Below are 14,572 nucleotides of genomic sequence, written 5' to 3' on the forward strand. Positions count from 1 at the left end.
CAAGAGACAATAAAAAAGGTTTACGTAGGGTCTTAATCTGAAAAGAAACCTTTGAGCGGGTCCCTGCTGCACGTCTGCGCCTGTGTCTCCGTTGTGCCGTGTCCTAGACGGGTGTAGCATGATTGCCATCTGTAAAAGAGAAGAACTTAGGTGAAAGTTGTTGTGCCAGAAAATTGGTTATTATCAATAAACCATTAAAATTCAAGATAAGTCAAGTTGAGCCAAACTAGCCCCGATTACACGCGGGAAACCCCTGGTACCGTCTATGAGGGTTTAACCATCAAACCAATCTCATGTGTAGTGATGCGCCGGACTCGTCTAACCGTGTCCGTGGTCTTGACGACCTGTCATTTATTCTGGTTGGTGAGGTTGTCTAGTGCTCGGCTGTTAAGGCCGCCGCACATTCTTCCGCGCGTATAGAACGCACAATATTTCCACTAACTGTGATGGTGCCATGTGGACCGGGCATCTTAATCTTGAGAGAAGCGTAATGTTGTATTGTATTAAAACGGGCGAAAGCCGCTCTTCCGAGTAGTGCTTGGTAGCCACTTCGGAATGGAGCGATGTAGAAAGTTAACTTTTCGCTTCGGAAGTTGTCGGGAGAACCGAATACAACCTCTAGTAATAGAGAGCCCGTACAATGGGCCTCTGGGCCTGGTATTACTCCCTTGAAGGTAGTATTACGGTGGCTTATTTTTGTCGGGTCTATCCCCATTTTGTGGACTGTGTCCTGATATACCAGATTTAGACTACTACCGCCGTCCATAAGGACTCGTGTGAGGTGGTATCCGTTTATTATTGGGTCTAACACCAAGGCAGCCAATCCTTCATGCCGGATGCTTGTCGCGTGATCCCCGCGATCAAAAGTGATCGGGCAGGCCAACCAGGGGTTGAACTTAGGGGTGACGGGCTCTATGGCGCGTATGTCTCGGAGTGCATGTTTGCTTCTCCTCTTCGTCACATGGATCATGTTTACTGTTTTAACCTCTGGTGGGAATTTTTCCTGTCCTCCAATGCTTTGCTGGCGCGGTTCGTCCTCGTCTTCGCTTGGTGTCTCCCCCCTTGTGTTCGGCGTTTAGCTTACCGGTCTGCTTGAAGACCCAACATTCTCTGTGGGTGTGATTTGCAGGTTTGTCGGGGGTGCCATGGACCTGACATAGTTTGTCGAGGATCTTGTTTAGGCTAGATGGTCCATCTCTGCTGCCTTTGAAAGGCTTTTTCCGCTGACCTGGCCGAGAGCCCCTGAATCTGGCGTTGACCGCCGTATTATCTGGGATGTCTTCTTTATTTCGACGCTTGTTTTTACTGCGTCATGGTTTTCCATTGCCATCCCTTACTTCGGATGTGCTTGGGTCGCTGGTGCTACTGCGGGCTAACCAGCTATCTTCGCCCGCGCAAAAGCAGGTCATGAGGCTTGTCAGGGCTGCCATTGTTCTCGGTTTTTCTTGGCCGAGGTGTCTGGCGAGCCATTCGTCTCGGACATTGTGCTTGAAAGCTGCTAAGGCTTCGATGTCCGGACAGTCGACGATTTGGTTCTTCTTAGTGAGTAACCTGTTCCAAAGCTTTCGGGCTGACTCTCCGGGCTGTTGAATTATATGACTTAAATCATCTACATCCGGAGGAATCGTCCCTTGAAAATTAGCCCGAAAAGCGTCCTCGAGCTCCTCCCAACTTCCAATTGAGTTTTCGGGGAGGCTTTTTAGCCAGTGCCAAGCTGGTCCTTTAAGCTTGAGGGGCAAGTACTTGATGGCATGGAGATCGTCTCCACGAACCATGTGGATGTGGAGGATAAAGTCCTCAATCCAGACCCCAGGGTCTATGGTCCCATCGTACGCTTCTATGTTCACTAGTTTGAATCCTTCTGGGAATTCGTGGTCCAGCACCTCATCGGTGAAACATAGGGGGTGTGCGGCACCCCTGTATTTGGATGTATCATGGCGTTTGAACGGTTGTAGTATTCAATTTTGATTTTGTGCCGGAGTGCGCTTCCTAGATCCATAGATGGATCTGGTCATACTGGATTTTTGGCGCAAGTCCTCACGTAGATCGTGTGTTGACTTATGTGCGACCTTGTTAGCCGCTCTATCGCGGTCACAAGGTGGTTGATCCGGCCGGTTGGCCGTTTTATTTTTCGGCTGTATGGGCTCTAAGGCCTCATTGTTGAATTCAGGCAATAGCTTGCGCTTTGGATAGCTCTTTGTGTGGTAACCTCCATCATACTTTTCTTCATTGTCGAGCACTTTGTTCCACCTGTTGTTGAGCGTATTTTGTTCGGCCTTAAGCCTTTGCTTCTGCTTCTTCAGACTCCTCGTAGTGGCAATAAGCCTTCTGTGGAGGTTCTCTTGCTCCAAGTTTGTTTCCGGGATGATGTGTGCATCGTCGTCCGGACTGTTTTCCTCCCCATAGGGGGTTTGATGAGGTTTATCCTCGGCACCACCGTGTTCGGACGTCGGATCCGTACTGTGTTCGCCGTTTGCAGCTTCATCGTGCTCTGCCGCCGGGGCAATGAGGTCGTCGTTTCCTCTGAAGTCGACTGGAGTATTATTTTCTCTTGCGCTCTTATCGCTGTTTTTGCCGAGGCGGGATTTGGAGCGGCGCCTACGCCGACGCTTTGTTTGCTTTTTGGAGGGGTCATCCTCCGCTGTCTCCTCCCGTTCCTCGTCATTGTTTTCTTTGGGTGTATCCACCATGTATATGTCATGTGATGAAGTGGCGGTCCAGCGCCCTGTGGGCGGTGGTTCTTGTTCGTCTCCCGCATTGTCGTCCATACCGTCGATGTCTTCAAAGTTGAAGTCTAGCATGTCGGTTAAATCGTCGACAGTGGCTACTAAGTGGGTGGTGGGTGGGCAGCGAATTTCTTCGTCGTCCGCATCCCATTCTAGCCGGACATAGTTCTGCCAAGGTTCTCCTGACAAGGAGAGAGACTTTAATAAATTTAGCACATCGCCGAAAGGCGAGTGCTGAAAGATATCCACGGAGGTGAACTCCAAGATCGGCGCCCAATCGGAATCGATAGGCACGGATGCAGGCGGTTCGGAGTCCGTGGCCAGAGACGAATCCAGTGGTTCGGCAACACGGCTCTTGTAAGGGGTGAAGTCAGTATCCGGCTCCATCGCCACTGAGAGTGCGGCCTCCATGGTGGGGTCCATCCCTCCGTCGTCGGATGGCACAATTTGCTCCGGATTGAAGGCCAGAGTAGTTGCAGATGCGATCTCCCGAACACTGTCTGACGGCAGAGTTGCGTCATGCTCGTCGTGATTGTGCGGCGCACCTGACCTGGGCTCGAATCCGTCGAAGATCAAGTCTCCGCGGATGTCGGCAGTGTAGTTTAAGTTTCTGAACCTGACCTGATGGCCAGGGGCGTAGCTCTCGATCTGCTCCAGATGGCCAAGCGAATTGGCCCGTAGTGCGAAGCTGCCGAATATGAAGATCTGCCCGGGAAGGAAAACCTCACCCTGGACCGCATCGTTATTGATGATCGAAGGGGCCATCGAGCCTTATGGTGACGGCACAGTGGAACTCTCAATGAAAGCACCAATGTCGGTGTCAAAACCGGCAGATCTCGGGTAGGGGGTCCCGAACTGCACGTCTAAGGCGGATGGTAACAGGAGGCAGGGGACACGATGTTTACCCAGGTTTGGGCCCTCTTGATGGAGGTAATACCCTACGTCTTGCTTGATTGATATTGATGATATGAGTATTACAAGAGTTGATCTACCACGAGATCGTAGAGGCTAAACCCTAGAAGCTAGCCTATGGTATGATTGTCTGTTGTCCTACGAACTAAACCCTCCGGTTTATATAGACACCGGAGGGGGCTAGGGTTACACAGAGTCGGTTACAAGGGAGGAGATCTACATATCTGTATTGCCAAGCTTGCCTTCCACTCCAAGGAAAGTCCCATCCAGACACGGGACGAAGTCTTCAATCTTGTATCTTCATAGTCCAACAGTCCGGCCAAAGGATATAGTCCGATTGTCCGGAGACCCCCTAATCCAGGACTCCCTCAGGCCCTCTTGATGGAGGTAATACCCTACTTCCTGCTTGATTGACTTTGATGAGTATGGGGGTTACAAGAGTTGATCTACCTCGAGATCGTATGTTGTGGTCTAAACCCTACAGGTGTGATGAGTAATGTCATAATAATCTATCGACTAGCTTGGCCTTGGCTTATATAATGCACCAGAGGCCTAGGATAACAAGAGTCCTAGTCGAATACGCCGGTGGAGAGGAGTCCTTATCTTGATCACCAAGTCTTGTGGAATCTTCCTTGTGCATGTCATCGACTGTCCGAACTGGCCCACGAGTAAATGGCCCTGGGGGGGTCCTCGGCCCAATCCAACTGATCGGGAGACGATGTGGTGAGTACCCCCTAGTCCAGGAAACCGTCATGCATCTCCTAGATAGATCTTGCGTGATCATAGGAAAAATTTGGAATACTGCGTCCCCCAACAGTGGCATCAGAGCCAAGTCTATGCGTAAATGTTATATGCACGAGTAGAACACAAAGAGTTGTGGGCGATAATAGTCATACTGCTTACCAGCATGTCATACTTTATTCGCTGGTATTGTTGGATGAAGCGTCCCAGACCGACATTACATGACCGCGTCCATGAGACTGGTTCTACCAACGTGCTTCGCACACAGGTGGCTAGTGGGTGTCTGTTTCTACAACTTTAATTGAATCGAGTGTGACTACGCCCGGTCCTTGTTGAAGGTTAAAACAGCACACTTGACGAAAAATCGTTGTGGTTTTTGATGCGTACGTATGAACGGTTCTTGGTAAGCCCGTAGCAGCCACATAAAACTTGCAACAACAAAGTAGAGGACGTCTAACTTGTTTTTGCAGGGCATGTTGTGATGTAATATGGTCAAGACGTGATTATATAAAATTGTTGTATGAGATGATCTATTCAAAGCGAACTACAAACCATTTCGATTAGCAATTATTTTAGTTGAGCCCATGCTACTCACATGGGGTAAGAACCAAGTCGCAGCCGGAATGAAATTCCCATATTCATCTCATGCCAATGCACCAGTAGCACCTAAAAAGGCTTCCTCAGATAAATAAGCATCCACGCTAACTTAAATAATTCCATTTGTCCACTTCTTCTTCATATGATCACACTTGCACTTGGGAATTTTGAAGATGGCGCTCTATTGAATTTTGTGGCTAGAACTTTGATGGCAAGGGCCAATCTCTCACATGACTGCACTGATTCTCCTCTCACAAGTTGTCTTTGGTTCCACCATATGAACTACGCTACAACAGCTGCAAGTTCTATCGATGGGATATCTCCAGTCCTAGTATAGTTTAGCAAGAATTTTCAAAGTGAGCATTCTCAACCGATCCTCTAACATTGCTTTATTAACTTCCTCAATTAGGCCGAGTTCTTTCCAAATTTTCTTTGCTCACACACGAGATAATAGACACTATTGTATTTCCTCCATACCAATAGAACATAGTGGACATTGAACAGTAGTACGAATGTGTCGTTGAACATTAACTCAATAGCAAGGTAACTCTCCATGTAACCCCCTTCCAGTTGAAGACTTTTACTTTTCCAAGTATGAGAAGACCCCAAAATTCATTCCAAATCTCTAGTATTAAAGGGGATCAAACGTCGTGATGGTTCGACCTCGTCCCTCCCCCTCGATGCGGTAAACAAAACGCTGGATCCCGCACGCACCAGAAACCCGAAAAACCAGCCCACGATCCCACCCATGCCTCGCCCCCACCTCTCCCCGAGCCCTCTCTCCCGATCTCGTCTCTCTCCCTACCAAATATTGTCGCCGCCAGAGAGAGGAAGGAGTGCAGCGTAGGCACCGAGGAGGAAGGGGTCGCCTCGCTCGCTTCTGCTGACGCCGCCACCCCAATCGCCGTCGCCGCCGCGGCGGACACGGTGAGCCCCAAACCACGGGACACCGGGCATGGCCACCCCCGCTGCCGACGCTGGGACGGGAAGAATAGGGCCGCGTGAGCCGGCGAGGGCTCCGAGGAGTGCGTCCGCCCCAAACCCGACCCCCGCCCCCAGGTGATTCCTGTTCCGCCGCCCCGTAATCCGCTCGAGCCGCTCCTAACTCCATGTTTTATTGCAGGTGGAGTACGTGCCGGAGAAGCCCGACCTCGGCGCGGACGACCCCCTTCTCCTCGGCCACCCCTGTCGCCAGGCGAGCTCCGGTTTCGCCGCCCCATGGAGAAGGAATAAACCAGCATCGGAAAGGCTACATGGGTAACGTTAGTGATGTATCGTCATCCTCTAGGTCGCCCTCGCTGCTTCTACTGGTGACCTTTGGAGGACGGGGACGTGGCTCTCGTTGGTGGGAGGGAGCAGAGAGGCGGCAGGGTTGAACATGTAGAGGGTGTGCCAGCAGGTCCTTGGGCATGAATGCAGTGGCGTCAGACTTTACCAAGCTCAGCACATGTGCCATGAAGAAGTTCTTGTTTTCTTCTGTAAGCATTCTTCCTCTCATGATATCTCAAATCTTTGGTTATGTTCCAGTTATATGCTTTGGACTGAGATTGACAAATCATTCCTTGTGTCACATCTTCTGGTATTGTGAAGAATCCATTCATAGCGGGCCCACTCCTCTGTTGGTCTCTGTGTTAGTTAGTCTACTGGAGTGGCAGTGGAGACTCAATGGTTGTAGTGCACTGGCGGTGGAGACTCAATGGCTGTAGTGCACTGGCGGTGGAGACTCAATGGCTATAGTGCACCTATATTTTGGCGTGGACGTACATGTAGCCGTCCCATGTGATGGAGGCATGGAGGAACTGGACGCCGGGTGGGGGTACGGGCGGCCTGGGCATAGTCACGGTTACAGGCTCATAGCAGGCTCAGGTGAGTGATGCTACCCTCCAGCCTTTCATTCTCGCTGCTGCTTGTCATGTTTTCCTCTTCTCTTTGTTTCTGCTTGTGTGACGAAACCCAAGAGAGGTCGCTTATACTATCGTAAGTTTAGAACTGACAACTCTATCTAATCTATCGGTAGTTCGATACTGCTACTAAAGCACTCCAACTGTTCAGTGAAAGAACGGACAGAAAGTTTGTTTTAATTATTTTTGCTTGATCTATTGGATTATATCAAGTTGTTCTTCTGCTATTGTAATTTATTTCAATTATCTACTTGTGATGCTGCCGTCTGTTTGGCCTCAAACTGTTTGTAGCTAGGAATAGGATGCCACTCATTATGCCAAAAGAACCTGAACATGTTTGCTCACTTCAGTCATCGTCTGGTCATTGCGGTTCTTGCAATCAGCAGAAAATGCGTAGCAGTTGCACCCGTGTTTCCTTCCCGAGAAAACCCAAACCCCGGTCACTGTCGTAGCAGCCGCACACGGATTTCTAGGTGATTCCCTGCGTCATTTCCATGTTCCCAAAGACAAGGAATGGGTTGATTAAGTTGTTTGATGTTGGAATCGGCGAGGCTGGCCGTATTGGTGGTATCCTCCGATGTGCACGCCTCTGTTTGTACGTCCATCGAGTTAGAACATTATTTCCTATGGGAGTCCTCACACAAGTATATCACAATTCTATAACCCCTTTATTTCCTTCAACTAATTTGGCAATCACAATATTTATTCTGTTTTTCTAAGCTTCGTAATGTGTTACTGCATGAGTTTTTGTAGTCTTAATAGCGTGTACATTTGATTTTCCACACACCAAGCTCCAACGTAACATGGGAAGCAGATACCAATTGCTCTGAGTTTTGCATATCAGAATCATATCAATTTTTCTAAAATGGGTGTCCTTCCTATTCTCACATTACATTTTTTTAATGCCTTGCAGAAGGACTTAGCCCCTTGAAAGGTGATTTTTTTTTCATTGTTGGGGGCCGGGGCCTAGCTTTGCACTGTCAATGTTACCAAGGTATCAATGACATCTCCCATGCCAACACTTTGATCCCTTAATTGTATAAAATGGAACTGTATGCATGGGGGGGTAATAATGAAGGTTTTGTTTCACAAGATTTTAGGAGTATATTGTCAAGAAAAGTAACAGAACTGAGGTGATGGCAATGCTAAGGAATTTTGCAGCAATCTTGGATTGTACTCTTAGGCTTATGGCAATCATGAATTGTACTCTCTTCATTTGTGCTTCGACTTTGAGAAATAGAATAAGCAGGTCATATTTCTTTAAACTTTATATTATCTAATATGTATTTAGAAATTGGAATACAAAGCCCTTGACATTACAACAGGAGCATACATGAGGGAAGAACTTACATCGAATATAATAATGGAATACCAATGCAGCGACTCTCCTTCCCTCCCTGTGCTTTAGTTATTCGAAGTTAGTTTCACTAAACTGAAACTGCAGTCATAGATCATTACGGGTTTTCTCTGAACTTTGCATCTAACTGTTACATATTTAACTATTAATTAATAATGTGAGAGATTACAGCTGCAGGACTGATGTCATTGGCACTCATTTGCAAATTTACGAATCCACTTAGGAGATGAGATTAATATATGCTTTGTCAGCAGAAGTCCTAGGTACCGAAGTTGGATTGCTTATAAAAAATCTGTACAGTTGGATTGCTAAAATCCGACGTGTGCTATATGATTCTGGAAAGGCAACACAACTTTCTCTTGTTGTCAACAAGAAATTTTTTCAGATTTATATTATTTTTCTTTGGATTGGTGAAGTGTTTTAGTTTTACAATGTATTTGATGCAAACAATTTTTTTTGGCAAGAAGTATTTGATGCAAACATAACACTGTACAAAATCTCGGGTTCAGTCAAAGGAAAGATGTGCCTGAGGTACTTTGTTTATCCCCTTTCAAATATGATTACATGATACTTTATAATCCTTGTTCAACTAATGGTGTATTTTTATGCGTAGTACTATGAGAAATAGTGGATTTTGTGTATTGGGACTATCATGGTTATAACATTTCTTTTTATATGATACAACATGGGTCATTTTATGAGAAAAACCCAATAAGATTAATGTAAAACAAGGGGGGGAAATTGTTAGATAGTCATATATCGCATACACATTACCCTTGATAAAGACATTCATAAAATAGAAAATGTAGATAATCAATCTCTCTATATAGCTTTTATTTATTATTCCGTGGCAACGCACGGGCACTCAGCTATCAGATTAAATGTTGCACCTCCCCGACCATCCGATTTATTTAGTAACTACCCATATTGATGCTCCAACTCCTTATGATAAGCTGACCGAACAAAGAACGTTCCCAGTTGTTTATAAATCCAAGCAACAAAATCTCTGATCTCTAGCGCATTCAATGTAATTTGGAGAATTCGTTGAGCATCCACCATAAACAAAACATCACGATAAGAACTTCATCCCACTGTCTTGAAAGTGGGTTAATCAGTTCTTCAACTTTTGTCAACATGATAACCCCTATAGGAGTGATAACTTTTTGGCTTGACTAAATGGTAACCATGGATCTTGCTAAATATTGATCCGAGAGCCAGTACCAACCACCACACTATTTAAAAATATGAATATTACAAACAATGCTTAAACAAGTATTACACTAGAATGGTGTATTTTTTTCCCCAAGCAAACCCCCAACCATAGTTTTTTCCGAGCAAAGCCCAACCATAGTTGGGAGGTCCAAATACTTATCGGAGAGAGCTTCTCTTTTTTTTTGCGAGAGGAGAGAGCTTCTCTTATACTCCCTCCGTCCGAAAATACTTGTCATCAAAATGGATAAAGAGGGATGTATCTAGAACTAAAATACATTTAGATACGTTCCCTTTTATTTATTTTAATGACAAGTATTTCTGGACGGAGGGAGTAATATACAGTTCCATGCATACATCCTCTCTCACGGAAACATTACTCCCTCAGCTCCATATTAATTGTTGTTGATTTATGTAGTATTTGAGCTAGAAAAGTGCTAGATTTAGCATTTTCTAACCAATTGCCCCGAGCTCTTATAGATACTTTGGTTAATTTGACCACTAAAGTTGTTCAAAAAAATACGGATTGCTCCTAATCCTTGTCTGGCCTGCAAGGTTCCACCCGTGTGCTTGATTGTTTCGGTGTTTCGGCCCAACCTCCCCCGTGAACTCTCCTGCCCAACCAACTCAACTGCGTGAACGAGCCCCTTCAGCGCCGAACGTGCTAGCATTCCGAGCAGCACCAGCCTGGTGATACCGTGTGTGGCATGATCCCCTGATACGAGACCTTGTTGGCCGTTCGATCTGGACTGGAGGCACAGGATGGAGCAGGCTCAGTTCGCATTGCAATTTATGCAAAAGACACCCTGGGTTATTCCGTGATTCAGCCGAAGTGCACACCGCTCTGTTCCGTTTTCCTCTTCTTCGATACGAAATTTTCCCCACCGCCGCCGCTTAGGTCATATCCTACCGCCGCCGGCCACCACGGAGCATGCCCCATCCGCTGCTGGGCGCCCCAATCCAGAGCAACCTAGAGGGCTATCGCGCGTGCGCCGAATAGTTTGCTCAGAGCCGGCACAAGCTGTTGGCATCCCCATGGGAGCGGAGACGAACCTCTCGTCGCCGCAGCTAGATCCGACCAAGTCGCGGGAGTCGGTGACCCTACTCAACGACGATCAGGTAAGAGGCAGCGCCTCCTTTCTTGTCAGTACCTGGCCGTTGCATTCCAGATTTTGATTCTTTGGTTTTAGAACTGGATGTTGGCGCTGCGGGAGTCTGTGTCGTTCGGGCGGTTCCTAGCCGAGCCACTCGAGTGGGATACTACTGGGCATGTCTCTCGCTGGCAACGATGGCGCATGTCCGATCACCGTCGACAGCTGAGCTTGATCTGCCAGTACATGCCGTGGCGTTCAGACTTCAATCTGTGTCCTCCAGCTGCAGTGTTGCGCACATTGGAAGTTCTGGACCAGCCCAGAGTTGTAATCCATGCTTGCCTGCGGCTCGTTCGTCACTAAGTGCAACACATATTGGAAAAGCCGATCTCTATATGATAAGTTCATCCTATAATCTCATTAAATAATGGATTTATTTGTGGGTATCAATATAGAATTGAAACCAATATGTCATCCTATTAGGACAGTTAAACTAAATAAAGCAACAGTAGTTGCCTGTAGTAAGGAAGATGTAACATTAGGCAGTAGCAGTCGACGGCTACGTAAAGAGGTGTGGCAGCAGCAACTTCAGTGTTCGTCCGGACATCTTTTTTTGAGAATATAAGATTTGCTTTTCAATTGTTCTCCACAATGTAGCCCTTAATGATAGGAAACCTTGCATGAAAGACTCTGAATAAGTGTTGATGTGCAAAAGCATTATCACTAGGAAATATTTTGGGAAACATATAGGCACACAAGAAGGTGCCTCTTTGTTTGGCCATTTCCTTTTGTGAGTTGTGGGTTACTTCTAGACAAGGCTAGAGTGTCACAACTCTTAGGCAACTGTTCAATTGTATGTCAACAAATGAACGAACTGGAAAAATCATGCAGATACAGCTACATGTACTATTAGTTCTAGTATAAAATTATGTGTCTCACATTTCAGTCGCAGCAGATGTTAAAGTTAATTCGTAGTGGAGATATGCATCAGTATTTTAATCTTGAAGATTTAGAAGAATGATTACTGCAACATAGTGATGTTCTTGTTCAGTCATTGGTTCTGGCATCTAATCCTGAGATCTAGCAGTGTTATAATATCACCACTTCTTGTCCTAATATGTCCATCTGAATTGTATATACACGTAATCTTTCTTATAAAGTGTCAGAATGTTTCTTACATACAGTAGTTGAAAACCTCATGTACAACCTGGCATAAGTGAGCATTTAGAGTAATTGACTAAAATTCATGCCAAATGAGGCTCAATAATGCTTGACTAACAGAAAATCCCAGTAGAACTCTAGGTCAGGCTGGGACCTCCCAGTATTGGAAATCTATGTACTTGTTCTCACTTTGCAGCAGCTGGAATTAGGAAAGTTTGATGGAACAAAATTACTTTATCACAGTGTAATAAGCTGACTTGCTGGCCAAATAAACTGGCCTGCTAATCAAAATAGTGTCTTCTTTGACTATCTACAACTACTATGGGTAAAATAAGATGTAAGCATTGTTTAGTTTTCTAACAAGAGAACAATGACATGGAGGGCGAGTAACAAACCTTTCGTACTCGGCACACTGAACTCAGTACATGTGCGATTGTCGGCTGCTACTTTCTTGATTAACTACATAGCAAAAGTGGAAAGAAGAAAAAGAGGTGAATATAACTCTACTGTTCGTGACTTGTGAGCATGTCATGATCTCTTAGAGTGTGTTTGGTTTCTGTCATCGGATGGAATGTAATGGGTCGGTTCCATCCCGTGTTTAGTTAGTCGAAGGAATCGGAATATGAAACAGCATATTCGCTGATTATGCCGAACCGAGGCGTTCCTCGAAAACGAGCGGACCACGCGGAACCACCTCTCTCGCGTGCCTCTCCCCGTCAGCGCCGCGTCCGTCCCGCACCTCTCCCTCTCTCTATCTGAGCCGCCGCCGCCCAAAACACTTCTCTCGCTCTCCGGCGGCGGCTGTACCTCGCGTCCCAGTCGTCTATCCTCTCCCATGGCGTGCAGCAACAGCTTGGAGGCGATCTAGCAGCAGGCGGCAGGCTAGTAGCCAGCGGAGCAACATAAACAGAGAGCAGGACGCGGTTGCCTGTTCCTGTCGTCATCGGTGGCCGCCGCGTCGTCCCAACGGATTGGCGGGTCTTCTTTTCCCGCGGCTTGTTCCTGTCGTCGCTGCTGTTGGTGCGAAGCAGAGCACAAGCAGGACGACAGTGTCTCGCCGCTATTGGTGCCTGACACCGCTCGGTTTGAGCGATTTGCCTGACTTCAGATTGATTTCCGGGAGCACCTACCTTGATACTAGTTGATACATTTGAATTGATTTCCGTCCGCAGCAATCTTCATACTACTTGATACTTCTGAATTTGACGGCGAGAGCAGCAATCTTCACCTGGTCGGGCGACGGAAGAAATCAATTTCCCTTCCACCCTGCTTGATATTACTACGTAGTTGATGCGCTACTGTTGATGCTCAGTACCAGTACTAGTTGATGCGTATTTAATCACCGTACTAGCACTTGGAGAAAATAATTCTTCGTGACCTGTATCTTATCCTATTCCTCTAACCAAACGCTGAGACGGAACCATTTCGTTCCATCTCGTTAGCTCTACTGAACACTAAGACGGAACCATTCCGTTCCGATGGAATGGAACCATTCAATTCTATTCCACTTGGTTCTACAACTAAACATACTCTTAGTGTAACAAGCGATTTTTTTTACATGCTGTTATAGGTCAAGAAACAACAAAATTGATCAGGAGAATTAGATGGGGCAACAGACATGCAGGTTATTTGGCGTCACAGAAGTGTTTACGGTTTCACATATTTAATGTTGTACGATCTTTTGGAAAGTGTTTACGGTTGTTGTAATTCTTGATGTTATCATGTAGGTGTGCATTTCTGCCCAGCATAGGATGGCGTACAAGGAGAATATGGAGTCACCAAGTGATCTGTAGTGAAGCTGTTTGGTTTAATTATGTAAATTAGTGAACTAAGTAATACGCTTGTAAATATATGTATATTAAGGTCATGTTAATTCCTAGACCAAGATGGCAGCATATGATGCACCTTTATTTGTTGAAATGCTTCTGATCCAACGATCTTTTGATGCTATGAATGATTTTTGGCAATTTGCTATCCCTCACAATTTGCTAGCTTGTACTATTGTTTGTTGAGATGGATTTTTTGTCAAGATTTCTGCTAAATATTTTGATCATCGAAAATTTCAGATGTGAATACAGGAATGGAAAATTGGTTGATGCTGATCACATGCCTATATATTCATTATGAAATAAAATTGATGGTGACCTGAAGGCGCAAGATACGAATGTTTCAAGTTGTTGCTTGCTGTACTGATGAGAGCTTACTTTAAATGTACTGAATTTTAGCATGTACTACGCTTTATTTGTTCAGCTGGGCAACATTCATTTTTGTGTTGATTGATCACATGTAAAGTAACAAAACAAGGCCTAAATGATGTGGTTTAAGTTTGATTAATTCACGCGTTTTGTTTTGATTCAGATAAGATAAGCTGGTATAGTGTTCGTACTTGTTGGTAGAAACTGGGATTTTTTTTGAAACTATGATAATTTTTATAGCAAATTCGGAAACTATACACCTTAATGCATAAAAATCAAAAGTATCACCCTGTTGGCCGAAGAGGGACTTTTCGGTCTACTGTTGGCCGAAGAGGGTCTCTTTGGCCAACCATTGGCCAAAGAGGACTTTTCGGCCAACCGTTGGCCAAAAAGTGGTCTTCGGTCAACACCTGCTCTTCTGTTTTAAAAAATTCATATCAATTAGGATTTTTAGTATTTTAATTTGATTCTTTTTGCATTAGATTATAAATTTTATGAAGTTTCTGTAAATATCAAGTTTGACTAGATTTGAAAATTTGAATTTGAATTTTCATGAATTTGCTCAAATCACTAGATTGCCTATAATTTGAGCTAGGGGTATTTTTTAGATGATTCTTTTTTGCTAGTGGTTCTTTGTGACTTTGTTTATCAGTAGTAATTAATTGGCAAATTTTAGGATTAT

At 45.4% G+C, this 14,572-nt stretch overlaps 1 long non-coding RNA gene across 2 annotated transcripts; it reads left to right on the plus strand.

Moving 5' to 3' along the window:
• Positions 1-10,131: 10,131 nt before the first annotated feature.
• On the plus strand, positions 10,132-13,800 carry LOC125532001 (uncharacterized). 2 transcript variants are annotated; one of them, XR_015598683.1, is made up of 3 exons: positions 10,245-10,562; positions 13,266-13,319; positions 13,423-13,800. It is a non-coding gene; the product is annotated as an uncharacterized LOC125532001 (long non-coding RNA). The 2 variants fall into 2 exon arrangements; XR_015598682.1 differs by lacking the exon at positions 13,266-13,319 and having other exon boundaries at positions 10,132-10,562.
• The last annotated feature ends 772 nt before the right edge of the window (positions 13,801-14,572 follow it).

The sequence above is a fragment of the Triticum urartu genome, chromosome 3A (assembly GCF_056163025.1).
Source record: "Triticum urartu cultivar PI428250 chromosome 3A, HENAU_Tu73, whole genome shotgun sequence".
Classification (NCBI taxonomy): Eukaryota; Viridiplantae; Streptophyta; class Magnoliopsida; order Poales; family Poaceae; genus Triticum; species Triticum urartu.